The sequence below is a fragment of the Lissotriton helveticus genome, chromosome 12, assembly GCF_964261635.1.
Source record: "Lissotriton helveticus chromosome 12, aLisHel1.1, whole genome shotgun sequence".
Lineage (NCBI taxonomy): Eukaryota > Metazoa > Chordata > Amphibia > Caudata > Salamandridae > Lissotriton > Lissotriton helveticus.
In genome coordinates this window covers 482,539,052-482,566,675 of record NC_136073.1, presented here as the reverse complement: position 1 = coordinate 482,566,675, position 27,624 = coordinate 482,539,052, and positions in this window count along the sequence as shown.

The window sequence follows — 27,624 nt, the reverse complement described above, 5'->3', positions numbered from 1 at the left end:
TGTGTTGCCAGTCCTTTGCAGGTACCTAGGTTGGGGAGGACGCCTCACCTGTTGACAAGTTAGGGGATAAGTAACCCGAAGATCGACTGTGCTCTTCCAGAGAGTTTAACATGGTCCAAGCAAACTGCTTGTGCCTGGCACGTGTGCTACAGTCGAAGTGAGGAATCAACACTTAATGCATGTGGAGTCAAAGTGAAAGCAGTGCAAAGAAATTTTCATATACATGAACGAGAATCTGCTGCTCAGATCATATGTAAAGGTACTGCGCTGCTACATAATATACAGTTATATGTAATCCGGAGCTTGAATGCTAATGGCAGATACAACCAGGTTTAAATTAGGAACAATAGCTACAGCATATTGAGAGATATCGCTACCAGTAGAAAGTGGTGAAGACAAAGCATTTGCAAAGAGATGGCAAGAATAAAAGATTTATATACTCACTAGAACCTTAGTAAAGTGAGTCGGTACAACCTCAGCACCAGGAGCAGCAACCCAGACAAAGCAAAGGAGTTGTGCTAATGATGCTGGTCGATCCAGTCAAGTCGACTGAAGGGCTGTGTAGGCGGTCAGAACCGAACAGTGGGTGCCAATCAGAATGGTTGTAGATATCTTTAGAATAGTGAAACACTGCTTTTTCAATGGAGGCGAACACTGAGGCCATCTTTCCAAAAGTCATTAAGGATGGTTTAGATGCCAGCCATCTCAAGGCCTTAGAGATGACTCACATAAACAGGTTCAAGATGAACAGCCAAGGGAGCCTTAGAGAAATCCATCCTCAATATCAACAGCTTCAAGAAATGGCTACAATGCTGCGACTTTCCTGATACCAGCAATCAATTCCACCAAAAAGCAAAAATATTGGCGATATAGATGGACTACTTGAATAGAGATATTTGATGATTTCATTGATGCACTTGAAGAGAGTGATAACAAAAAGATTGTCAAGCATCTCGAAAATCTTGATGGTGATAGGGTAAAATAAGACATAAAGAAAATTCTGTAAACTGATGAAGAAGTCACATATCAACAGGTTAAAGAAATATTGAATTTCAAGTTTAATCCAGTACAAAAAAGTTAGTGAAACCATTGATGAATTTGTAGATAGGATCGACACACTCTTCAGACATTGTAAGTTCTATTAATTTAATGATGAAGGAGCAACATGTCTGATAGGTAATAACAGATTCTTCTCATATTTATTCAGACGACAATGCAGAGAGAAACTCTTAGTCTGGAGCAAGTGTTAATAGTTGGCAGAGTTTTTTTCAGTGAATATATATATTCACTGAAAAAAACATAGGTTTCGCCTTATGTAGTTAGGAATTAGCATTTAAACAAGCATTTGCAATGCAATAGGTCTCGCATTAGGAACGTTTGAGCTATTGGTATTGTACATGACAATTTTTTAAATTTATGTGTTGGTTTTGAAAATAGCAAAATTAATAGCTTTGTCATTTACAATGCCAATAGTTTTAACTTTCGCAAATGTGACATCTATGTCTTGTCTTTCTCACAACCACGCTATCAAAGCAAATACTGTTTTATTAGAAATATCTTACAACGGCCTGTCCATGTAAAATAAATGAGGATGGTCACCTTGGCTCTAAGCTACTTAACTCATGCTGCATTTTTCCAGTGTTTCATATAGAAGGCAGTAGGTACTACTGCTTCTGGTTTTCCTTCGGCAACACGGTCAGCAAGCATTACATGAGAAGCACATCTTCTACACAAAACATGCCACGTTTTCCAGCATTTCGTACAGAAGGCAGTACTGCTGCTGGAGTTACTTCGTCAACATGGTCAGCAAGCATTAAACGATTTACATGAGATGCATAGCTACACGAAAGCTTACCTTTCTGCCTCCGTGGCTTGGGGGAGTTCCATCTGAGCTCCTGGTCAACTTCCAGTGTTTCTGGGCAACTCCACAAAAACAAAAATGAGACCTATTGCCTATGCCAATGCTTGTTGGAATTGACGAGTATGAATAAATCGTGGAGTTGGACTTGGAGTGGGGCAGTAGTGCAGGTTGACATATGTGAAACTGTGCTGGGGTGTTTGGATATGGGTTTTGTGAACGTGCTGTCAAGTTCCCGAGGTCCGCTAGTCCAGTTTTATTTTTGCTTTGCATTCTGGGAGTTGTAGTCCTGATTTTATAATCGCTTGAACCGGCTACAGGTCCCTGAAAGTAACCAGCCCTGACTGAGGAGAGAATGGTCTATCGACACTGCCAGCCCAGTGCGCGCGTGCAGAAATGAGGAACTCGTCACCTCGTTAAACCTTTACGGATGTGCCCCATCATCGACAGGTGCCCACCTGGGGCAAAAAGTACATAAGTCACATAAATGCATAAAATACAACATATAAAATCGCCCCTTCTCATTTCTGCAGCTGTTCTTGCGTTTACTATTTCTGTAGGATGGACACGGCTTAAGGGGAAGCCGCTGGTGTCCCCGCTGAGCTCGCCTCGTAGTCAATACGAGTGTGGTGTCTTTGTGGTAATCAACATTATAAAGGTCTCCCTCCCCCGAGCTCAAACAGTACAGCGTCCCCCATAGCTGAAAGTATTGGTATTGTGTAAAACTGTGCTGTGTGGAGGGAGGTGAGGGCGGGGTGTTTACGGAGTGATAGTTAGTATTTGAAGTTCCTCTACATGTTGGGGAGTGGAGATGGGATGCAAACCCCCCCTAAAAATGGAAACTGGTTCAATATTTGGGAAATGGTCTGTTCCACGCTGTAGAAGTGCTTTATACAGTAAAGCAACGAGAAGTAAAAACACCTGCATACGGCAGCAGAAATGCTTCACATCCACTGTATGAGGAGCCGTATTGCAGGATTACTGCACTATGTAAGACAGACGTTCTGTCTCACGGCACCAGAGACACGTCATCGTGAATAGTCGCTCTGGGCCTCTTCTGTGTATTTTATATTTATATCAACAGTGTACTTCCATTTACAGTGGCCAGTTGAAAATCAGCACTTGCACTGTCTAGCCTTTGAAAAAAGTCAATTGCGTTAACCTACCACATTCGAATGTTTTCCATAGCAGTCAGGAAGCCAGGCAACCTGTGTTGGGACGGGGGCGGGGGCACAAACAGGGAGCAGACTGGAGCCTACCCCTGCGCTCCTGTTTGTGAAGCCAGCCGGAGGATTTGCCTGTGAGCTAGCGGGGCTCCCGTGCTCGTGGAGAGCCCCGCCGGCTGCAGAGAGAGAGAGGGACACGCCGAAAGAGCCCGATGAGTGGGGGGGGGAGATGTGTGCGTGTCTGTGTGTGTGTGCACGCGCGTCTGTGTGTGTGCGAGTGTGTCTGTGTATGCGTGTGTGTGTGCGTGCGCATTTCAGTTCTAATTGAGCGCGTTAACCGAAAGCGAAAGCGCGCCCACACAGCAAGCAGCCAGCAGCAAAAGCGTGCTCACAAGGACAAATCTGAGACACAAAAAGCGCAAGGCCGACCCGTGTCTCACATTCCCAGAAGTCGGCAACTTAAGTTGTCGAGCGGACGCATGCTTCGCATGCTTTTCCAGCTCGACCTAAAAACCATTGAAATTGCTCCTATATAGTTAGTTGTACTAACTATATTTCGCGCACCCGCAATCCACTGCTGATGATGTCACGCATTACATCATTCATGACATGGTCAGTGACATCACTGATGACATCTCAATTGACATCACTGATGACATTACCGATGACATCATCCAGGGAATGTGGTTTGCTTTGTTATTTAAATATGCATTATATATATATATATATAGCAATTTGCATTGAAAAATTAGTGGATATATATAAATAAATATTTGGATGGAGGATTTAGTAGCAGTGTAATTGACTGTTTACTTGCCAATTTATAGTGTCTCACTAAATATAGTGGATAGTGATTAAACTGTGTGAATATCTGTATCACTTTGACAGTTGTTGTGTAAACTGATTCTACAGTTGGTTACTAGCTATGTGAAAGTCTATATTGATTAGTTAACTGAGTATTTGTATGGGAGTGTGAAAGTGTGTGTGGTTCGGTGGGGGGTGTGTGACTGTCCAAAGATGTGTGAATAGTTGATTCAGTAGATATATGAAGTTAAAACTACATGTTCTAACAGTTTGGGTGAGTGAATCTCTTTATGGGTGTGGTGATGAGCAAATATATTTCTCAATGGTACATGTCCAACAAACTAGAAAAATATAAGGCAGTGTATGTGTCAGTTGTTGTATATAAATAAGTATACATAAGACTCAATGATTGTGTGAGTGACTGTATGGATAACTGTATACTTGTAATAATGATTTTATAATTCACTAAGTATGACTTACTATCTAAATGAATAGATGAAGTGGTGTTTGTATACGTGTTTTGCTAAGTAAATATGTAAGTATGATCCATTGTTTGCATAAGTGAGTAGGATGACTTCATATGTGAATAGGACGTGTGCTGTTCTTTAATGTCGATATAGGTGTATAAGTATTTTTGATAGTGTTCTATTGTTCATTGACAGCATGTATGAGTGAATCTATAGGTAAGTGATTAGATGTGTGTATACATCTATGAATCACTGAGTAGATATTTAGATACTTGTATTGCTGTGACAATGGATTCAAATATGATACTCTGTATTTTACAAAGAGTGATGAAAGATTTTAATAGTGTATGAAAAGGTGTATGTGAATGTCACGTGGATGATGTCATCAGTGATGTCATCAGTGATGTCATTGAGATGTCATCAGTGATGTCACTGACCATGTCATGAATGATATAATATGTGACATCATCAGCAGTGGATTGCGGGTGCGCGAAATATAGTTAGTACAACTAACTATATAGGAGCAATTTCAATGAATTTTTTAAATGCTAATTCCTAACTATATAAGGCCTGAAACCTATGGTTCTTTCAGTGAATTTCAAAGGTTTTTATGTGCTAATTCCTAACTATATAAGGCCTGAAACCTATGTTTTTTTCAGTGAATTTGAAAGGTTTTTTAAATGCTAATTCCTAACTATATAAGGCGTGAAACCTATGGTTTTTTCAGTGAATTTGCATGTTTTTTTAAATGCTAATTCCTAACTATATAAGGCCTGAAACCTATGTTTTTTTCAGTGAATTTGCAAGGTTTATTAAATGCTAATTCCTAACTATATTAGGCGTGAAACCTATGGTTTTTTTCAATAAATTTCAAAGGTTTTCTAAATGCTAATTCTATTAGCGGATAACGTTTAAATATGTTAATAACCTTGTGGGACCACCTGAGCAGCCGTAGGGGGTGAGGGTGTTTCTACCCTGCCCCCTTTTTGCATTCTACACGTTTGTTTTTCTGCTTCTTTTGTGCCTCGGTCTACCGAGCACAAGATGGCTGCCCAAACTTCCTGGTTTGGAGTGTTCACAGCCAATCAATGCAGCCCATGCTCAGAAAGGTCTGCGCGCACTCCTGATTGTTTGGCAGTCGTCTGTCAACATTCCAAACTGTCCAAACCAAGAAGTGTTGGCCACCATCTTGTTTCTCAGGAGAACTGAGGCACAAGAGAGCCCAAAACAAGAGTGGAAAACATGTAAATGGGGCAGGGTAGAGATCCCCTGACCCCCTAGCCCTTCTCAGGGGGTCCCAGAAGGACCCCCAGGGACATTTTTTTTTTTTTAGAATAATCGCGGGGTTTTTCCTGAGACCCCCTGAGAAGGGCTATATGTCCTATGGAAAATTGCAGGGGAAAAACACGTTTTGGGACCTCCTTTTTCACTGTTTTCCCCTGTGGTACGCTCAGGGTACGCATACGGGTAAACACACATGTACGCGCACATGTAAACGCGCCCTAGGCGTACTCCGCGAAATTTCCCTAGAAAAAATAATAGCTTTTTTGCCCTTCGTGGTCCTCTTAGGCCCCCCTGAGAAAACCTAGGGGGTCAGGGGGTCTCTACCCTGCCCCTTTTTAAAGTTTTTCCCTTTGGCGGACTCTCCGGATCGTTTTGAATGTTGACAGACACCCGAGAGCCAATCAGCTTTCCGCTCGCGCACTTCCGTGGCACGCCGGGTGCGCTTACCGGTACACGTACCCAAAGCGCTCGGATATATATGTGTTTTTGAAGTTAATTTTCATAAAAACCACTGGAGCGATTTTCACCAAATATAGAAAAGGCACTACTACGTACCAGTCCCTACCATTTTGCCAAGTTTGGTGTAATTCCGTTCAGCGGTTCGGGCTGTAGCCGTGTCTAATCGTCCTATGGTAATTAACAGGGGGAAAACAATTTTTGAGACCCCCCTTTTTTCTCAGCCCCCGCTTGACGAATCCCCCCGAAACTTTCTGGGAAGGAGCGGAGCGTAACGGGCCATCTTTTTTCAGAAAATTGCGTACATTCATTAACCGGCTCCAAAGTTATTCCCAATAGAATGTTGTGGATTTCCTATGGAAACTAGGTCCTAACTATATATACCTACTGGTTATCGCCAGTAGGTAATATATATATATATATATATATGTTCACTGAAAAAACCATAGGTTTCACAACAGTTAGAGTTAGGAATTAGCATTTAAAAAACCTATGAAATTCACTGAAAAAACCATAGGTTTCACACCAGTTATAGTTAGGAATTAGCATTTAAAAAACCTATTAAATTCACTGAAAAAACTATAGGTTTCACACCAGTTATAGTCAGCTGGAAATTTTACTCGCATAAAACCATTAAAATTCCCACGTTATAGTTAGTTGGACTCACTATAACTTGCGCGTGCAATGCACTGCTGATGACGTCACATATTACATCACTCATGACATGGTCAGTGACATCACTCATGACATCACTGATGACACCATCCAGTGAATGTGTGTCTTTTTTAAAAATAAATATGTGTTATATATGTATATGTAAAAGTTGATGGAAGAATAAATGTTTAAATAAGTGATTGGTTAACTGGTTTATTAAGTGTATCTTAGTGAATACATATATTAGAGAGTAATGTTTAAATAATCAAATATATGTATTAGTGTTTCACTTTGTGTATAAGTGCCTGCATGGGTTGGTGAGTTGCTACATGTGTATGTATATGGGTTATTAGATGTTTTTCTTAGTATCAGTATGAGTGTTTGTATGGTTTGGTGGGGGTATTGCTTAGCACATAGATGCATGAATGACTAACTCTCTGTTTGTATGTGTTTTGAAGACAGCATATGTGCAGGACTGTATGGGTGGATGAGTGTGTATATGTGTGTGTTAGTGAGTGAATGACTGTCTCACTAGTGTGTTTATCAGTAACTACATATGTTTTAATCTAGTATATGTGAAGATTGATGTATATAAGTGAGTATATGTGAGAGTGAGGAATTGTAAGAGTTCCTGTTTAAATTAGTATGTGTTTCTATAAGTGATTGTTTAAGAGAGTAAGTATGTGTAAGTTTCCTTAGAAATAAAGTGGTAGTGTGTGTATAGCTGTATATGCAAATAAATGGATGTTCAATAGTTTATTTGCATGTGTGAGTATGTGTGAGAGTATCTTTAGGATGACTGTCGGTGTGTAAGAGGATGTATAGGTGTATCACTTCATATGAAGAGTGAGTATATGTATGAGTGACTATATAGAACTGTTGGTGAATGAGTGCATGAGTATATAGATGGTGGAATAATTGAATTGGTTGTTGTAACTGGTATGGCTATCTCAATTTTTTTGAAAATGTCAGTTTTTATTTTTGAATATGTGTTTCAAGGGTTACATTTCAGTGAAAGGAGGTCTGTCACTCTGTCACAAGGATAGTGTCATCAGTGATGTCATGAGTGATGTCACTGACCATGTCATGAGTGATGTAATATGTGACGTCATCAGCAGTGCATTGCACGCGCAAGTTATAGTGAGTCCAACTAACTATAACGTGGGAATTTCAATGGTTTTATGCGAGTAAAATTTCCAGCTGACTATAACTGGTGTGAAACCTATAGTTTTTTCAGTGAATTTAATAGGTTTTTTAAATACTAATTCCTAACTATAACTGGTGTGAAACCTATGGTCTTTTCAGTGAATTTCATAGGTTTTTTAAATGCTAATTCCTATCTATAACTGGTGTGAAACCTATGGTTTTTTCAGTGAATTTCAAAGGTTTTGTAAATGCTAATTCCTAACTATATATAGGGCCTCAAACCTATGAAATGTAATATTTTTGATAATGAATCCTATATTGTATATTTATATAATACTATTTTTTTATTAAAATGTTTAAAAAAAAATTTTTTGGCCGTGGAGCATTCCCGGGGTGCGTACCGGGGAGCGCCCCGGTCAGCGCAATTTTGCAGCACGCCCCGGGGCGCGTACCGGGGAGCGTCCCATTACCGCTATTGCTGCGAACGAAAACATCCTCGTGACGTATCGCGTAGCCGCGTCCGAGTGATACGTACGGTGTAAGCGCGCCCGGAAGCACCCACGCGCATACGAACGTGCTACGTAAGCGCCCCGGGACGAGCCCCGGGGCGCGCCCCAACATCATCGTGACGTATCGCGTAGCCGCGTCCGCGTGATACGTACGGCGTAAGCATGCCCGGAAGCACCCACGCGCATACAAACGCGCAACGTAAGCATCCAACGCGCTTACGCGACGCGCCCCGGGGGCGCGTAGCGTAAGCGCGTCGGGTCATGTGACCTGAAAATAACACTTTTTATTGGTGCAGAACAGTTTTGGTTTCCAAATGATGAAAGCCCGGGTCATGTGACCTGAAAATAACACTTTTCATTGGTCCAGGACATTTTCCTTTTCCAAATGATGAAAGCCCCCACCTTTTTTCCTTATTCAGACTTTGTCCTTTGACTGAGGAAGACCTGTTTGGAGATCTGTGACTAATATTTTGTACTTTAAAATGGCTACAGTAGCAGCAGCAGCTGGAGCATCTGCATCACCACCACCACCACCACCACCAAGAGGACCACCACAACATCACATTGGTGGTCAAGAAGAAGGAGAGGAGGAGGAGGAGGAGGAGGAGGAGGAGGGGAGTAGGACATTCCTGCCAGAAGACAATACCCCATGAAGGCCAAAGCAGCACATTGTATGGGAGTTTTTTTCCATCCCAGAGGGCAAGAAGAAAGTGAATGCGCCAAAGGTGACTTGCCAAATCTGTGGCTCTGAACTTTCAAGGGGGAACCCTAATAAGAAATATTAATTTGGCAATAACACCATGATTCGGCACATGCAGCGCAAGCATCCCAACAACTATGCTGCGGCAGAGGTGAGAGAACTGGCCAGTAACCCTCCCCAATCTTCACCCAGCACCTCCAAAAGAAAGCAACCCACTCCATCGGGACCAGAGACAAGGTAGATGGTCCCAAACATACAACCACAGTTTGGTGAATTCAAGATCACTTGTATTTTTTGTGGTAAGACCATCACCTATGGTGAGCAGAGCATAAAGCTCATCAACCGTGCTGGTGACAACCACAATTGCCCCAAAAAACATACATTTTTCCTTATTTTTCTTTGCTCCAGTTGAGCCGTTTACAATTCCCTGTTTTTTGTTTCTCCCCATAAAAATAACCAAAAAAATATAAAATAGTTCATAAAAGCCAAAAAAAGTACAAAATGTTCAAAAAAATTAAAAAAAATATAAAACAACAAAAAGAAGAAAAAAAACAGTTCTTTTTAGAACTACCTCCAATTTATAAAAAAAGGCTACATTTTAAAAAAAATCTGTCATTCTTTTTTCCCCATGGTACGCTCCCCGGTGCGCGTACCAGGCTATCCCCCCGCGAAAATCGATTTTTTTTTTTTGCCCCACGAAGCCCTTTTATGGCCCCCACATCAAACCTATGGGGTCAGGGGGGTCTACCCTGCCCCCTTTTGGTCATTTCCCCCTTTGTTTTTGCCACCTCTTGTGTCTCGATCCTACCGAGACACAAGATGGTGGCCGCTCCGGACTGTTTGGAATGTTGACAGACACCCGAGAGCCAATCAGCTTTCCGCGCGCAAACTCGCGTAGCGCACTGGTACGCGCCCCGGTGCACGCACCGGGGCGTGCTTATAGATATATATTTTTTTTAACCTAAATTACTCAAAATCCTCTGGAGCACATATCTTGAGACATAGCAAAGGCACATCGGGCTACCAGTCCCTACAATTTTGCCAAGTTTCGTGGGAATCCATTCAGCCGTTCGGGTTAAAAGTGAGTCCAACCGCCCTATGGAAATTAACATGGGGAAAACATGTTTTGGGACCCCCTTTTATCTCAGCCCCCGCTTGACGAATCCCCCCCAAACTTTCAGGGATGGAGCGGAGCGGAGCTGGCCATTTTCTTGGAGAAATTCAGCCAATTCCGTCAATCAACGCCAAAGTTATTCCCAATAGAATGTTGCAGATTTCCTATGGAAACTAGGTCCTAACTATAACTACCTACTGGCAACCGCCAGTAGGTAATATATATATATATATATATATTTTTTTTTTTTTTGATGCAATGTGGTCTTGTAACAGGATCGCTCTCCAGCGGGTGCCGGCGTTGGGCCAGACCAATGGCCAAAAAACAATTTTTGGTACAAAGGACGCCGCACACAGCAACTTCAGTTCACAGATTTATTTCAGTGCCCAGTCTAACACCAACGCGTTTCAGCCTGACGGCCTTGCTCAATAAATCTGTGAACTGAAGTTGCTGTGTGCGGCGTCCTTTGTACCAAAAAAAAGAAAAAGAAATATATATATATATTCACTGAAAAAACCATAGGTTATAGACCATATATAGTTAGGAATTAGCATTTACAAAACCTTGAAAATTCACTGCAAAAACCATAGGTTAGAGACCATATATAGTTAGCTGGACATTTTATTGACATAAAACCAATGAAATTCCATATATAGTTAGTTGCACTAACTATATATCGCGCACCCGCAATCCACTGCTGATGATGTCACATATTACATCATTCATGACATGGTCAGTGACATCACTGATGACATCACTGATGACATCTCAAATGACATCACTGATGACTTGACTGATAACAACATCCAGTGATTTTTTGTTTCTGTAAAGTTTAAATATGTCTTACATATTGAAGAATGAGTGGATGTGTAAGTGTCTGGACGAAGGATTTAGTAGGTGCATGACTGACTGTATGACTGAGTGATTAAATGTGTCTCACTGAGTGCATGGGTTAGTGACTAAACTGTCTTAATGTGTGCATCATTATGTCTGTTGTTCTGTAAACTGCTGCATGTGTTGATCAGTAGCTATATGAGTAACTATATGGGTTATTGATTGATTGCCCAAGTATTTGTATGGGAGACTGAGTGTGTGTGTGGCTAGCTGGGAGGTGTGTGACTCTGTGCAGATCAATCTGTACTTGTATCAATGATTGTATAAGAAGGTAAGTATGTGTTAGTATATGTTTGAAAATGTAAGGTGCTCTATGTTTAACTGTATAGACAAGAAAATGGCAGTGTCATTGATTCTTTACAGGACTGACTAGGTGTGTGAGTAACTCCATGGATGAGTGGCAGACTGTGAGTGTCTGTATAGGTGTATGAGTGCATATGATAGTGTTGTAAAGATGAGTGATTGTATGTATGAATGATTGTATGGGTGAATGAGTGAAGGTGTGTGTAGACGTAGCAATCAGTGAGTGCGTATGTAGTAACTAGTATTGGTGTGTCAATGGTTTCAAAAATTATACTCTCTTTTTAACACTGGGTGAAACAGAGGTTATATTAAAATGTGAGGAGATGCATTGTATTGTCACATGAATGATATCATCAGTGATGTGGTCATTGATGTCAAATGAGATGTCATCAGTGATGTCATCAGTGATGTCATTTGAGATGTCATCAGTGATGTCATCAGTGATGTCACTGACCATGTCATGAATGATGTAATATGTGACATCATCAGCAGTGGATTGCGGGTGCGCGATATATAGTTAGTGCAACTAACTATATATGGAATTTCATTGGTTTTATGTCAATAAAATGTCCAGCTAACTATATATGGTCTCTAACCTATGGTTTTTGCAGTGAATTTTCAAGGTTTTGTAAATGCTAATTCCTAACTATATATGGTCTATAACCTATGGTTTTTTCAGTGAATTTTCAAGGTTTTGTAAATGCTAATTCCTAACTATATATGGTCTATAACCTATGGTTTTTTCAGTGAATTTCAATGGTTTTTTAATAGCAAATATCATAAGCTGTCGAATGTCAAGTACGTGGTAAGTAAAAACATTTTCGTGTTTATGCACACTGATCTGCTTTGAATGCTGCCCCCCACCCCTCATTTCTATTAGGAGTACTCTCTCTTTGCAGATAGTGAAGGGTAGTTAACGCAGCCCTTTGCCCCCTTTGTAATCCGTCGTGCCTGCTTCTCTCTCCATTTGATTGATTGTTCTCTTTGGTTCATTCTCTATTTACAAACAAGCACAGAGTCGCAATACTCTGTTTAGTCTTTGCAGATAGCGAAAAATCGTGTAAAAAAACAAAAGGAATCGAGCAAAATCAGTAGGCCACTAATGGGATCTCTTTTTGACCTCGCTAAAATAGAAACATTAGGAACAACCTGTTGAAAATAGCAATGCGTATGTACATAAGCGGCGTTCATTTGTGTTCACAGTACCCCTTGTTGATTGTTTGAATCGAGCATTGAATTGTTCGAAGTTGGTTCTCTTAAGGATCTTCTCTGCCTGCAAACGAGGAAGAATAGGAATATTCTCTCTCCCTTTGCAGATAGTGAAGGGTAGGTAACGCAAGCCTTTAACACGTCGTACCTATTTCATTCCTCATTGATTGATTGATTGTCCGAACATTGACTGTTTGGGAATTAGTTCTTTTTGGAGGTATTCCCTGTTTGCAAATAAACGTAGGAAAATCTTTGCAAGTAGTGAAAGGGTACGTAATGCGGACCTTTCTCCCCCGTTGTAATCTGTCATGCCTATCTACTCCCCACTGATTGATGCACCTGTTTCACCCGGACCATTTACTAGAGATACGTCATCTGGCCCGACCAGAGAGCACCCCTAGTGAAAAGGACATATGCAATAATAACGAAGTGATCACTGTATCCTGTTAACAGAAACTTTAGCATGAAACAACCTGGAAAGAAAAGAATAGGAAAACGAAAATCAGTAGGCCACTGATGAACATGAACTTTTATTAAACAACGAACAAAGAAACGATAACATAACGTAATGATAAAACCTATTAATGTCCTAGAAACAAGAAAACGTTAAAATATGCCAGTGGTGAGAGACCAGAAAAACAGTAAGAGAAACCAAATCACCCCTCGCTGTCCCACCGCCTGCCACGCCCAAAAAATCGATAGACTAGGGAAAATGCAAGTCAGTAGAACATCCGCCCCCACTCTGGAAACTTCCAAGGTGGGGCAGGTTTGCGGTTACGCCCAGCCGGGAGCAGCCCATATAAGGCAGGTCCTGCTGCCACGCCTCGGCCAGGAGATCCTAACGTAGGGTGTAGCCGGAGGAGAGGCCGAGGCCAGCGGGACCCGGCCAGGGGATTGCCTTTACAACACTGAACAGTTGCAGGGGGGGGAATGTCTCCTCGACCCTCCCCTCTCTCTCCCAGTCCGGCCGCGGTGGCCCTTGAGAGTTGCAGGTACTCCCGCCACATGCTCTTCCGGTCCGGCCACCAACGGTCGGGGGGCCGAGGCCGACGGGATCCGGCTGCAGCCGATAAACCAAGAAACCCGTTCATGGGGCCAGAGCCAGGGGCGTCCGGCCGACATCTACCGGAAGCCCGGCCCGAAGACGGACGGGACACTTCTTCTTTCATGAATAATGGCTGCGACAACACTGGGGGGGGATGTCTTGCACATGCCTCCGACCCCCCCCCCCTCATCCTCATCGCCTGGTCCGGCCATAACAAATCTCAAGCGAGACGCCGTGGGGTGCACTGGGAGGGAGAGACGGTGCGAACAGGCCTCTCCCGCCTCCCCAGGTGGAGGCTTCCCAGATGCACCCTCAGCGCTCCAGGCGCCCGGAAAAGGGTTCTTCCACTGTGGCCATGCTGCAACGTCTCGCCCGGCAGGGTGGAGCCCGTCCGCTCATTTGACCCCGCGATCGCCAGTAGCTACCGAACTCTCAAAATGGCGGTCGACCTGGCAAGAGCGGGCCCAGCATAAAGAAATGGCCCGGTCACTGGTTGACTCCACCACCGTAGTCCTCCACGACCTTGAAGATTCTAGAGGAGCCGCGGGAGTCTCCGACCCCCGATGGGGAATGACTGCCATGATCGCCCGTGGAGTGACGAAACTGTATCCGCGGGACGTCGGCGCTCCCATGCTGGCGCCAGCCTCACTTTGAATTACTAGAATCCTGCAGACCTCAGTTCCGGTGAAAGCACAGTGTGACCCGGTAGGAAAAATTGTTGCACCCCCTCCCCTTTTTGACTGATAGTTCAAACCACCGATCCTTTCCTTTGCCCTTTTAACGGAACTTTGGACTGCCTCCCCCTCTTTTACATTTTCTAGAGAAAACAAAACATTAACCACTACATTAGCATAGCAGTTGACACCAGAACTGTTTTCAAATTTAAAACCAACAACATCTTCAACAGAATCCTTTTTGTTTCTGCTGTGACCCTGCTACAGCACAGGCATTGTCCCCAGCAGTAATTCTGCAATGCCGGTAAGAATAGCTGTGGTGCCTACTGGACTCACTCACCCCCGCGGCGCCCCACGCCGTTATTTGCTGGGCGGCAACTTACTAGACATCACTTTCGTGCCATCTAGATTTCAGCGCGTTCTGCTGCCTTGGAACTATTCGCACAACAGACCGCTACTGACAAGAATATTTCATTATTGGTGCTGTCAATTTCAATAAATCTATTGGATAATTCAAAAGAAATTGCCACGGTCTCTTCGTTGTTTAAATGTTTTTACTGTTTTTGTTTTGTTGTATATATTTATATGTTATTAAAGTTTTATATTCCTACTACTTTGTTGGAGTGCTATATATTTTTAATGTGACACATAATTGTAAAAACTTTGATGTACAAAGAGTCATCCCTGGAATCTTCCGCTTCAGGCTCGGTCCCCTCCCCAATCACAATACAGGATGGTTTTCAGATAGTAGGAACACGTGTGGTGTGACGGATCTCATCGGGTGTGGGCCTTGATCTACTATAACTCCTTTGAAGAGGGGTGATTCTTTACAGCTGGGGCCATAAACTACATCTGCAGGGCTAGGTGATAGCCTGGACAATCGAACACAGAGGAAGAGGAGTGTCAGAGGGTGCGGTAGTGAATAGGGCGAAAGGGAGGTGTCGGACGGGCACAGAGTGTGATTCTCAGGGAAGAGCAGCGCAGATGGGGGGAGGTTTATTGCCCATGCATAAGACAGAGAGCGGGGGTGAGCAGTGCCTGGGGAAGATGCTTGCGAGGGTGAGGAGCCATGCTACGAATCGACAGCGTGCAGAGAGTGGGTCTGGTCAAGGCATCTAAAATGGCTGCCGTGCACGACAAAAGTGTGGCATTTCAAAAAAGGCAAGATGGCGCAGACAATGTTTTTCAACACTTCCTCATTTCCTTCGAATCGAACGTTAACAGACGTTGGGGCATATTACCAAAGTTAAGCGATATTTATCGCTAACGATGCTTACCAACAAATTTTTTACCGCTAAGCATCGTCAGAAATTATCGAAGATAAACCTTGCTATTATCAAGGTTTATCGCAAATGCGATAATAAACGGCCGCAATGCATGAATATCGCTAAAAACTCAGCGATATTCATGCATTACCGAGCTAATGCTCTTAGCCATGTTATCCACCTCCCATTGGATAACATGGCTAAGAACTGCTCAGGGCAGGTGTTACTTTTTGGAGATATTCGCGCTTAGCGCGAATATCTCCAAAAGTTGGTAATAGGAGATAGAAATCTTGCATGTTGTAATGCAAGTTGTTGTGGTATATGGAACTCATACCATAATCTCTCAGGAAAGCAGAAACTGATCCTTTTGGGACCGCCTAAAAAGGCCTAGGGGGTGAGGAGTACTCTACTTTGCCCCCTTTTCACGTTCCGAACTATTTTATTTTACTCTCTTCTGTAATTACACAAAATAGCAGCGATAAGATGCATCGGAGACACACAGTGAGAGAAAGGAGGCCGGAGATGAAGAAGAGATGTCAAATACACATTGGAGATAATATAGTGGCAGAAGGGAAGTAAATATGAGTAAACTTACCATGTAACATAAAAATGTTGCACTCTATACTATAAGTCTCATTTTATACTACAATCACTTCGCTACAACCTCATAAATTAAAAATAAAAATGAATAATGTCTCAAACAATTTTTGATTTCTAAATATAAATTTATTCTTCAGAATTTTCTAAATTTGAAAGAACTAGTAACATGTCCTCATCAGCAATTTCGTCATGAAAAGTCTGCAATGATGATTCTTCTAACTCTATGGTCTCCAAACATTCGATAAATTCGCCATCAACAGATTGATCAAAAAAATCATTCAAGTCATCTCCTCCTTGTGACAATATTTCATTATTGGTGCTGTCAATTTCAATCAATGTAGTGGAATCATTCAATTCATCTCCTCGTGACAATATTTCATTATTGGTGCTCTCAATTTTAATCAATGTAGTGGAATCATTCAAGTCATCTCCTCCTTGCGACAATATTTCATTATTGGTGCTGTCCATTTCAATCAATCTAATGGAATCATACAAGTCATCTCCTCCTTGTGACAATATTTCATTATTGGTGCTCTCAATTTCAATCAATGTAGTGGAATCATTCAAGTCATCTCCTTGTGACAATATTTCATTATTGGTGCTGTCCATTTCAATCAATCTAATGGAATCATACAAGTCATCTCCTCCTTGTGACAATATTTCATTATTGGTGCTCTCAATTTCAATCAATGTAGTGGACAATTCAAAAGAAATTGCCACGGTCTCTTCATTGTGAGCCATTTTATTTTGAAATTGCTTGCTGTAAATTGCAGAAAAAAATAATCACTTTCATTTATCGTTTTTAGTAATACATAATATAAAACTAACTTTATCAAGTATTTAGTATAACAGAAGGACTGCAAATAAATAACAGAAAACATTTTTCAAATTATCTTCAAGTGTACAACATAGTTCCCCTTACAAATTAACAACTCACCTTTTTAAAAGTAGGAGAAGTGTTAGTACTGTGTAAATCAAACACCAGAAATTCACCACCAAAAATTCCTCACAAATGTACCTCAGACAGTAGTATCACAAAATGGCTGTGTTTCCTCTCATTTTAGATATATACATAACCAATTAACTTTCATCACACACAAATACAAAACCAAACTAACATTTTAATTGGTTCTAAATTTCAACACTTTCAAATGTGTTTTCCCCATGCAATTTTCCATAGGACATTTACATACGTCTACAGCCTGAATGGCTGAACGGAATTACACCAAACTTGGCAAAATGGTACATCAAACCTAAGAGGTCAGGAAGGATCTACTATGCCCCCTTATGGTCATTTCCCCCTTCGCTTTGGCCTCCTCTTGTCTCTCAATCCTACCGAGAGACAAGATGGCGGCCGCTACGGACTGTTTGGAATGTTGACAGACGCCGGAGAACCAATCAGCTTCGCAAAGCTCCGTAACGCGAAAAGTACGCGAAGCGGAGCGCTGTTACAGATATATATCTTTTTTTGAACGTTAATTTCTCAAAATCCACTGGAGCACATATATTGAGACCTAGCAAAGGCACATCAGGCTACCAGTCCCTAATATTTTGCCAAGTTTCGTGCAAATCCATTCAGCCGTTCGATTATTATTATTATTTATTTTTTTTGCCCCGCGGGACCCTTTTAAAACCTCCACATCAAACGTAGGGGGTCAGCGAGGATCTACTATTCCCCCTTATGGTAATTTGCCCCTTCGCTTTGGCCTCCTCTTGTCTCTCGATCCTACCGAGAGACAAGATGGCGGCCGCTACGGACTGTTTGGAATGTTTACAGATGCCGGAGAACCAATCAGCTTCGCTTCACAAAGCTCCGTTGCGCGAAAAGTACGCGTACTGGAGCGCTGCCCGGTCCGCTGTTACAGATATATATCTTTTTTTAAACGTTAATTTCTCAAAATCCACTGGAGCACATATATTGAGACCTACAAAAGGCACATCGGGCTACCAGTCCCTACAATTTTGCCAAGTTTCGTGCAAATCCATTCAGCCGTTCGGGCTAAAAGTGAGGCCAACCGCCCTATGGAAAACTCAATGTTAAAAACACGTTTTGGGACCCCCCTTTTTTCTCCGCCCCCCCTTGACGAACCCCCCCCAAATTTTCAAGGGCTGCTCAGAAACAAAATGTGCTATTTTCCTGAAAATTTCAGCCAATTCCGTCCACAAACGCCAAAGTTATTAAACATAGAATTTTCAAAAATCCCATAGAGAAAAAATCCTAACTATATATACCTACTGGCGACCGCCAGTAGGTAATATATATATATATACCTATATATATATATATATATTACCAGTAGGTAATACTGGCGGTCGCCAGTAGGTATATATAGTTAGGATTTTTTCTCTATGGGATTTTTGAAAATTCTATGTTTAATAACTTTGGCGTTTGTGGACGGAATTGGCTGAAATTTTCAGGAAAATGGCACATTTTGTTTCTGAGCAGATAGGTATATATATATATATTACCTACTGGCGGTCGCCAGTAGGTATATATAGTTAGGAGTTTTTTCTCTATGGGATTTTTGAAAATTCTATGTTTAATAACTTTGGCGTTTGTGGACGGAATTGGCTGAAATTTTCAGGAAAATGGCACATTTTGTTTCTGAGCAGCCCCTGGAAATTTGGGGGGGGGGTTCGTCAAGGGGGGGCCGAGAAAAAAGGGGGGTCCCAAAACGTGTTTTTAACATTGAGTTTTCCATAGGGCGGTTGGCCTCACTTTTAGCCCGAACGGCTGAATGGATTTCCACGAAACTTGGCAAAATTGTAGGGACTGGTAGCCCGATGTGCCTTTGCTAGGTCTCAATATATGTGCTTCAGTGGATTTTGAGAAATTAACGTTCAAAAAAAGATATATATCTGTAACAGCGGACCGGGCAGCGCTCCGGTTCGCGGACTTTACGCGTAACGGAACTTCGCGTAGCGAAGCTGATTGGCTCTCCGGTGTCTGTCAACATTCTAAACAGTCCGGAGCGGCCGCCATCTTGTCTCACGGTAGGATTGAGAGACAAGAGGAGGCCAAAACAAAGGGGGAAATGACCATAAGGGGGCATAGTAGATCCTCCCTGACCCCCTAGGTTTAATGTGGAGGCTTTAAAAGGGCCCCGCGGGGCAAAAAAAAATAATTTTTTTTTGGTTTTTTTGCGTGGGTAGCGCCCGGTTCGCGAACCGGGAAGCGTTCTGGGCAGCGTACTATAAGGAAAAAAGAATGATAGACTTTTCAAATACTGTATGTTAATTGATTGTTGGTTTTGTTGATTATTTTTTTATTTTTTTATTTTTTAAGCAATTATTTATTATTGTGATTGTGTTTCAAAATGTAATAACATTTCTAACATTTAACTAGTTTATGAATTACATATAAAAATTATTAAAGACTCAAACAATTTTTTAATATTACATACAATTTTATTTTTCGGATTGTTTTTCAAAATTTAATAGAACGTCTAGCATTTGACTGTCCGATATGTCCTCTTGTTGAGTGAACATAAGTTCCCACATTTGACCGTCATCATAATGAAGTAAATGATCCACAGATTCTACACATTGAACTAATTCATGGTCCCGTGATTCATCCATGAAATCTGAGTCGTCATTGTCCTCAATATCTTTTTCTGTGTTGTTCTCCAGAACAATTTCGAAGGAAACATTCTGCTCACCTTCCATTTTATTGCTGTAATTTGCATAAAAAATAAATATATCAGTAGAGATAGGGCACTGTTGGGTTTAAGTTCAGACAGGTACAGGTACTTGTGAGTTTATAACAGAGAAGTAATCTATGGGCACTGTATGGTTTCAGGCGTGAAGTAGTACTATTAAAAAGTGCCTGTGAAGAAGCCTAAGTAAATTCATAATTATACCACAGAAACCTAAATCAATCCATAATTATAATAAAGAAGCCTTTCTCAATGCCTAACTCTTACAGAGGGATAGTATATAACTATCTGAAAATGTTTTCAAATTTATAAAATAATATCTCACCTTCTAAAAACAAGTTTAAGTTGTGAGTGAAAATGATCTTGCAATGTAGTTCAGGAAGTAGTAGTCAAAATGGCTGTGTTTCTCTCTCTTCCTTTATATATATTCAGGTACATAGCCAATCAAATGTCAGGTAAAAAAAGTAGAAAATGAAAGTAACATTTTAATTGGTTGTCAATTCCAACACTTCAGATGTGTTTTGTGAAGTAATTTACCTCAGGGTATTTAGAGAGGTCTACAGGCTAAATGGTTAAATGGAATTTCAATCAAATTTGTGAAAATGGTAGGCATTGGTATGTAGTATGAGCTAATCTATATTTGGTGAAATTGTCTCCAGTCGCTTTTCTGTAAACTACTTTCCCACCTTTTTTGATGGTGCGCTTCCCAGGGAGCGACCCGGTACGCGAACTGGCGAGCGCCCCGGTTCGCGAACCTTAAGCGTTACGGGAGTCCACCATTTTGTGTTTCGGTCGAATTAAGATACAAGATGGAGGGCAAATAATGTTCAGAATGGGTAGAAGGGGGCACGGTAGACTTATCTTGACCCCCTAGGTTTTCTGAGGGTGGCTGAGGAGGCCCATATGTGCGAAAAAAAAACATTTTTTTAAAAATTTAGCGAGGTTAGCTCCCGGTTCGCGTACCGGGTAGCGCCCCAGGGAGCGTACTTTGTTGAAAATTAGTGAAAAATGTTAGAGTAAAATAATAATTGTGAGTGATCAGATGTAGGGTAGCTCTGAGAAGAGCTTTTGGGTTTATGGTACATTTAGGTACTTAAAAGTAGGTACCAATGCACAGTCTTAAATTCAGAATGAAAATTCTGTTGCCCCCATCTGAGAAGTGAACTCCATCTCCTCTGTAGATATCTTGCATGTAGTAACGCAAGTTATTGTTGTACAGGGAGCCCATTCCATGGTCTCTCATGTAAGCTGAAACAGATTTGTTTACATGCTTCCTCGACTTCTCAATTTGTGGACAAAATTGGTTTGACCACCTCCATTTCTGTCTTTGGCATATATTTGAATATACCAAGGCAGTCTGAGGAAAAAGTGCCATCAATTGCTCAAAGGTGTCCTTTAAAAGCATTTCCAGACCTACCCCAGTCAAAGTGCCCAAATCATTACCTCCACAGTGCACAATTAACAGGTCAGGTTTTGGCAAATGCATAAAGGTTTTCACCAATGGTATCAATTGGTGACATTTTAATCCTCTGTGGCCAAACCACTTAATTTCCACATCTTGTAAATTGAGGTTAGGTAAATTCCTGTTCTCAGCATACCTCTGAGCCCAATAGATGTAACTATGTCCAACAATCCAGACAGAAAACATGGTGAGAGAAGGTTCTCCTGCAGTCAGATGAAGTGTGGCAATGAAATGGCAGTTGAAAAAATAAGAGTTTAAAATGAAAAAAACGGTGGAGTTTCTGTGTTAATGAAGCAGTAACAGTGATTGGTGGATTTTGATTGCTGAAAACAGAAAGTTAGGGTGCATGGATGAGTTGTTTGAAAGATGTATTTTGAGTGGTCAAGAAAAAATCATTAAATGAAAGAATGCACTGGATATGAGGTGCACTGAGAGTTCAGAGTTCAATTGCAACATTGTTGTGTGAACTTGCAAAGACCAGAGGTCTTCCAAGACGTGGTTGCCATGCAAAAAAGGCAGAAAGGGCAGAGGGGGGAAGGGTTTTCATTTGAAAAAAAGTGAGGGAAGAGTTTTGATTGGGTGACATGAGAGATATGTGTGAAGAATTACAGCATTTCTGTGCTTTTGATAGCTGCAGACTCTGGAGTGCATACCTTTTGCTCTGCTGAAGACAAATTGGTGTGTTTCTGAGACTGTTTTGAAACTCAAAGTATTTACTAAGGTGAGAAAAGATTTCTTTAATTTAGATAGAGAATAGTGTGCTTTAAGGAGAAAATTATGAAGAAAGTTGTGTTCTTCAAATGTTGCTTTGTCTAAAGTGTTTTACAAATAGATTTTGTTTCTTTGAGAAAATGTAATTGGAGAAAATGTGAAGTATTAGTACTGACAGGGTGTTATTGTGCATAGGAGCTGTGGAGTCTTTTCAAATTATGACTTGAAAATCGTTTTTGAGGAAAATGAATGGTTATAATATTTATGACAAGGACATAATGGTGTATGCTTCATTATAAGGCAATTGAGTGTCTCTGATGTTATTTTTCCCATTTTAATGTAAGACCTTTCTCTGTGGAGCAAATTGCTTGTAAATATGCTCCCACCTGTGCATGGCAAATTTAGATTTTGAATGTTTGCGTTACATAGCCATGTTAAAAGTGACACAAACATGCTGCAAAGGCAATCAAAAAACGCTTTTATGTGTCTTAAGGACATTTTAAGTCATTTCTCCATGTGCAGTGTTTTGAAATTATGATTTGAAAATCGTTTTTGGGGAAAAGGAATGGTTTTTAAATTTATGACAAGGACATAATGGTGTATGCTTCTTTATAAGGCATTTCAGTGTCTCCGATGTCATTTTTCCCATATTACATTAAAAGACCTTTCCCCGTGGGGCACATTCCTTGTAAATATGCTCCCACCTGTGCATGGCAAATTTAGATTTTGAATGTTTGTGTTACATAGCCATGTTAAAAGTGACCCAACCATGCTGGAAAGGCAATCAAAAAACGCTTTCATGTGTCTTAAGGACATTTTAAGTCATTTCCCCATGTGCAGTGTTTTCAAATTATGATTTGAAAATCGTTTTTGGGGAAAAGGAATGGTTTGTAAATTTATGACACGGATATAATGGTGTATGCTTCTTTATAAGGCATTTCAGTGTCTCTGATGTCATTTTTCCCATATTACATTAAAAGACCTTTCCCCGTGGGGCACATTCCTTGTAAATATGGTCCCACCTGTGCATGGTAAATTTAGATTTTGACTGTTTGAGTTACATAGCCATGTTAAAAGTGACCCAAAAACTTGCAAAGGCTTTAAAAAAACTCTTTCATGTGTCTTAAGGACATTTTAAGTCATTTCCCCGTGGGCAGTGTTTTCAAATTATGACTTGAAAATCGTTTTTGAGGTAAAGGAATGTTGTTAAAATTTATGTGTGCCATATGCCCCCAAATTTCTTTTTCAGGGGTGCAGCAGGGTGTTCTTGAGACACCCCTGCACCTTTGGAAAAATTCCTAATTTGCGATGAGCTAATTGCTAATCGCAAATTGCACCTTCATTCCTATGGGCCTCCTGGCCCATGGAAATGAATGGGTAATTTGCAATTAGCAATTTGCTCATCGCAAATTAGGAATGGTAAAGAATCACTATTTATTCCTTAAAATTCGCTATTTTGGAAATGCAAAATAGTTTGATGATACATATGGCGGTTCATCTCTAACAAGATAAGAAGCTTAGGGATACATTTATGATGACTGGCGCAATGAAGTGGACATCACTTACTTCATTGGTAGAGCTTTACATGTATTATCTCCTCTGTATTCTTCATCAAGCGTAACTTTCATCTGCAATCCTGAGTAGGCCTCACCTTAAACAAACCTCTGGATAGGGCACACCTTATCGTCATCCTGAATTAATCATTTAAAATGCTAGGGACAGATTTATGATAGGTGTATGCCTCTTTTGCGCCACTGTGCGTCACTTTTGTGATGCAGCGGCGGTGCAAAAGATTTGCTATGAGGCGACAAAATTACAAATTGATGCATTTAGGCAGATGTGTCATGGTGTAAAAAACACCGTGCCACATGAAACTGATGCAGCAGTGATGCAAAAGATGCACCATGTTGCTAGACAGGCCTCACTTGGGGCCATATGTATGAAGCTAATTAGCATTTGCAAAGGCCGAAGTTCTGTGAATTTCGGCCTTTGCGAATGCTAATTAGACAAATGGTATGTATCAAACAAGTTTGATGCAAAATAAGGAATAGCAAAATTTGCTATTCTTTATTTTGCGATTGCACTGAAGGATTTGCAAATTTTGTGATTTCTTAAATGCAATGTATCAAACAAAAAATATGCAAAAAATGCCATTAAGGATTTGCAAATTACCACCAACTTCTAGTTGGTGGTAATTTGCGAATTCTTTTCAAAAAGCTTTTTTTCCAAAAAACAAAAGGTGACATATGACGCCCATACATGCCCTTAGGGCATGTATGTGCGCCATATGCCCCCAAATTTCTTTTTCAGGGGGTGCAGCAGGGTGTTCTTGAGACACCCATGCACCCTTGGAAAAATTCCTAATTTGCGATGAGCTAATTGCTAATCGCAAATTGCACCTTCATTCCTATGGGCCTCCTGGCCCATGGAAATGAATGAGTAATTTGCAATTAGCAATTTGTTCATTGCAAATTAGGAATGGTAAAGAATCGCTATTTATTCCTTAAAATTCGCTATTTAGGAAATGCAAAATAGTTTGATGATACATATGGCAGTTCATCTCTAACAAGATAAGAAGCATAGGGATAGATTTATGATGACTGGCACAATGAAGTGGACATAACTTACTTCATTGGTAGGCCTTTACATGTATTATCTCCTCTGTATTGTTCATCAAGTGTAACTTTGATCTGCAATCCTGAGTAGGCCTCACCTTAAACAAACCTCTGGATAGGCCACACCTTATCGTCATCCTGAATTAATCATTTAAAATGCTAGGGACAGATTTATGATAGGTGTATGCCTCTTTTGCGCCACTGTGCGTCACTTTTCTGATGCAGCGGCGGTGCAAAAGATTTGCTATGATGCGACAAAATTACAAATTGATGCATTTAGGCAGATGTGTCATGGTGTAAAAAAACCGTGCCACATGAAACCGATGCAGCAGTGATGCAAAAGATGCACCATGTTGCAAGACAGGCCTCTTTTGGGGCCATATGTATCAAGCTAATTAGCATTCGCAAAGGCCAAAATTCTGTGAATTTCAGCCTTTGCGAATGCTAATTAGACAAATGGTATGTATAAAACAAGTTTGATGCAAAATAAGGAATAGCAAAATTTGCTATTCCTTATTTTGCGATTGCACTGAAGGATTTGCAAATTTTGCGATTCCTTAAATGCAATGTATCAAACAAAAAATATGCAAAAAATGCCATTAAGGATTTGCAAATTACCACCAACTTCTAGTTGGTGGTAATTTGCGAATTCTTTTCAAAAAGCTTTTTTTCCAAAAAACAAAAGGTGCCATATGACGCCCATACATGCCCTTAGGGCATGTATGTGCGCCATATGCCCCCAAATTTCTTTTTCAGGGGCTGCAGCAGGGTGTTCTTGAGACACCCCTGCACCCTTGGAAAAATTCCTAATTTGCGATGAGCTAATTGCTAATCGCAAATTGCACCTTCATTCCTATGGGCCTCCTGGCCCATGGAAATGAATGGGTAATTTGCAATTAGCAATTTGCTCATTGCAAATTAGGAATGGTAAAGAATCGCTATTTATTCCTTAAAATTCGCTATTTAGGAAATGCAAAATAGTTTGATGATACATATGGCGGTTCATCTGTAACAAGATAAGAAGCTTAGGGATACATTTATGATGACTGGCGCAATAAAGTGGACATTACTTACTTCATTGGTAGGCCTTTACATGTATTATCTCCTCTGTATTCTTCATCAAGCGTAACTTTAATCTGCAATCCTGAGTAGGCCTCACCTTAAACAAACCTCTGGATAGGCCACACCTTATCGTCATCCTGAATTAATCATTTAAAATGCTAGGGACAGATTTATGATAGGTGTATGCCTCTTTTGCGCCACTGTGCGTCACTTTTCTGATGCAGCGGCGGTGCAAAAGATTTGCTATGAGGCGACAAAATTACAAATTGATGCATTTAGGCAGATGTGTCATGGTGTAAAAAAAAACGTGCCACATGAAACCGATGCAGCAGTGATGCAAAAGATGCACCATGTTGCAAGACAGGCCTCACTTGGGGCCATATGTATCAAGCTAATTAGCATTTGCAAAGGTCAAAATTCTGCGAATTTCGGCCTTTGCGAATGCTAATTAGACAAATGGTATGTATCAAACAAGTTTGATGCAAAATAAGGAATAGCAAAATTTGCTATTCCTTATTTTGCGATTGTACTGAAGGATTTGCAAATTTTGCGATTCCTTAAATGCAATGTATCAAACAAAAAATATGCAAAAAATGCCATTAAGGATTTGCAAACTACCACCAACTTCTAGTTGGTGGTAATTTGCGAATTCTTTTCAAAAAGCTTTTTTTCCAAAAAACAAAAGGTGCCATATGACGCCCATACATGCCCTTAGGGCATGTATGTGCGCCATATGCCCCCAAATTTCTTTTTTTTTTTTTATATATTTTTTTATTATTTTCTGGCAGAGGTAGTACATACAAGGATAAAACAAAAATGAGGAGACCATCACAGTGCTATACGGAGAAAAAGAAGAGAAAAAGAAAAGAAAAGGAGGAAAGCAAAAAAACAGCCATCATACAATTTAAATCCATTTATCAATTGGCGACCATAATTTACGACCGAAGGTCTTCTTTTTAACACCTTTCAGTTTATACACTGCTTTATCCAATCTATAAACATTTAGCAACTTTCCCAACCATAGCTCGAAAGTTGGTGGTTCTACATCCAACCATCTGGAAGTAATACAGGCTCGATAAATCGACATTCCCACAAACATAAAATTTTCTTGATCTGTAGTTAGATTCCGAGGGGGGAAATAAACACCAAAAATAATAATAGTGGGATGGAGCGTGATCCCCACATGTAACAGATTAGTCAAGAACTTTTCAATCTTCGCTATATATGCAGCCAATTTGGAACATTTAAAAAACATATGAATTGAATCTGCAGCTAAGGTACCGCATCGGCTGCAATTAATACCTTTTTGAGCTTTCCATTTTAACAGTTTTGCAGGTGTATAATAGAGATCTAGAGTGGACATAAAATGTTGGCTCTTGAGAGAACTATTAATTAGTATCTTATTGCTCATCTCAAACACTTTAACCAGATCAATCCCTACAATGCCAAGCTTTCGCTGCCATTTCACGGTATGATGATCAAGATCATTCTGACGCCTATTGTTCATTAATTGGTAAATAATACCAATACGGCTATTTTTCCTAGAGCTTTCTAAGATATCAACAGATTCCATCATATCCGTGAATAAGACATTTTTTTTTCCAGAAAACTACGAATCTGTAGGTATTTAAAAAAATCATTCCTGGATAAACCAAATGTCTCTTGCAGTTTCGAAAAAGACATAAGGGACCCATTTTGATATAATTGTCCAAGTGAATAGATCTGTTTCGTATGCCACCGATAGATTACCATATCTTGAAAAATTACAGGTAATGACTTGTTATCGGACAAAGGTGTATAATAATTCAATTTTGAGATAATACGTAAAGTTTTATTCATTTGTCTCCAAATTATTAGTGCAGCTATGACCACCTTAAATTTTGTTTTTTTATAGTAGCTGGGTTCGATAACTTTAAGCAGACATTGCCGGGCATGAGTACCTAGAAGCATTTCAAAGATAGAGGGTGCGG